The 2,150-nt window shown below is 40.6% G+C and overlaps 1 pseudogene; it reads left to right on the top strand.

Moving 5' to 3' along the window:
- Positions 1–716: 716 nt before the first annotated feature.
- On the top strand, positions 717–1,719 carry LOC112611098 (annotated as a pseudogene).
- The last annotated feature ends 431 nt before the right edge of the window (positions 1,720–2,150 follow it).

A 2,150-nucleotide genomic window follows, 5' to 3' on the forward strand; every position in this document is an offset into this window, starting at 1 on the left:
ACAAATCCTCAAGAAAATAATTCCTTAGAAGTTAGTAAGATGGTGATAGACTATTTAGCTTCTTTATATGATAAGATTACCATAGGATTTACTGTCATTTTAGTTTACTCATTCAATTAGGGGCAACTTCTTTAAAGCAGCAATCAGGAAATAACTGTATGTGACTAAAGATCCACTTAGGCATATCCAGGAAATGCCTTTTAAATACATTAAATACTTTTAAATACATTAATTTTAAATTAAAAGTTAAATCACCATTTTTATAATACATGGCAGTAATATGTCTAGACATTTTAACAAAATATCTTCTTTAATTTTGACCAAAAATTTTTAGGCCTTCTAGGCATTACTTCTGAAACATTTACGAAACATGAAGTCTTTATTGTTGGATTGTGGGGAATCCTTGAAGAGACCACAGAAAAACAAATCAGCAAGCATTGTTCAATATTTACTACTAGGGTCCAGTCAGTAACACAGAAACATTAGATGTTTAAAAAGCGAGTATGTGGTAGAAATAACAGATTACACAGAAGACGGAAAAAGCAACAAGAAAGGAAACAGGAGTGACCAAAAAATTACTGCAAGAAGCGGTTAGTACCCCTAGGGTTGATGGAATAGATTCCCGCCCCCTCGCTGGTCCTGCTACCTCCAGGCACAGGCTTCTCTGAGCCACCGACCTGCAGCTGCCCCGGCCACCCGCACCCCTGGGCAGCACCATGACAGATCAGGCCTTTGTAACACTGACCAAAAACTATGCCTACACCAAAGGGGTGCCCCGGTCCGGGTCTCACCTCTAAAACAGCACAGGACCACCAGAAGGCTGGCCGTGTTCGCCACCCTGCAAGTCTCAAACTCCATGAAAAGAGTTTTAGAGACAGTCTTTAATGAAGTCATCATGGTAAATGTCTTAGACAGCAGCGATTCTGCTCACCTAACCATAATGAAGAGGCCAGAGTTGGGTGCCATGCTGGCAAAGCTCCATGCCTAGTCACTTACACAGTATTCAAAATGTGTATTCATGGATGCAGATACTCTGATCCTAGCAAATATTGATGATCTTTTTGAGCAAGAAGAATTGTCAGTAGCACCCAACCAAGGGTGGCCTAACTGCTTCAATTCCGGAATTTTTGTTTATCAGCCTTCGGTTGAGACATATAATCAGCTGTTGCATCTTGCTTCTGAGCAAGGTAGTTTTGACAGTGGAGACCGAGGCTTACTGAACACATTTTTTAAGCATCTGGGCAACAACAGACATCAGAAAACACCTGCTGTTCATTTATAACCTAAGCGACATCTCTATATACTCCTACCTCCCAGCATTTAAAGTGTTTGGTGCAAGTGCCAAAGTTGTGCATTTCCTAGAATGAGCCAAATCATAGAATTATATTTATGATCCCAAAACAAAAAAGTGACAAAAATGAGTCCCATGATCCCAATGTGACTCATTCAGCATTTCTCATCCTGTGGTGGAGCATCTTTACCATGAATGTTTTACCTCTGCTTCAACAATTTGACCTTCTCAAAGACACCTGCTCATATGTAAATGTGGAAGATATCTCAGGAGGCATATCATATCTGTCCCTTGGGGAGATTCCAGCTATGACACAGCTTTTTGTATCCTTGGAAGAACAGAAGGAGTGGTGGGAATAGGGCCAGGCTGATTGTATGGGACAAGATTCCTTTGACATCAAGAGGACACGTGACACTTACCTCCAGTAGAAACACTGCCATTTCCTGTGGAAACGTGTTCCTAATACTTCGTACCTAGAGCTATGTTGAGACAAGTCTATTATGGCTTCAAGAGACTTTCACTAAAACTCATCAGATGAGAGGTTTTCACAGGACAACAAGTGAGAGCTGGGCAAAAGTTGTGAAGTGGCAATTCTGTTATACGGACAGTGTTCTGCTTTTTAATTCTCTTTAGCACATTTTAGAAATTCTCACTTTTGCTGATTGTCAACATACATAGTAAAGGCAACTCATTATTAAGCTGTTAAAGTGACTATATCAATTTTTAAAATCTGCAGACCCAGGTTCCAAATCAGTCACTCCCTTCAGAAGAGGACATGGCATCTGTCCCTTGCTCGCTTCTGGTTGTACGTACATTTCACTACACCTGTATTTTAGAATTGCCCTGTGCTGCCAGAGTG

The sequence above is a fragment of the Theropithecus gelada genome, chromosome 17 (assembly GCF_003255815.1).
Source record: "Theropithecus gelada isolate Dixy chromosome 17, Tgel_1.0, whole genome shotgun sequence".
Taxonomy (NCBI): Eukaryota; Metazoa; Chordata; class Mammalia; order Primates; family Cercopithecidae; genus Theropithecus; species Theropithecus gelada.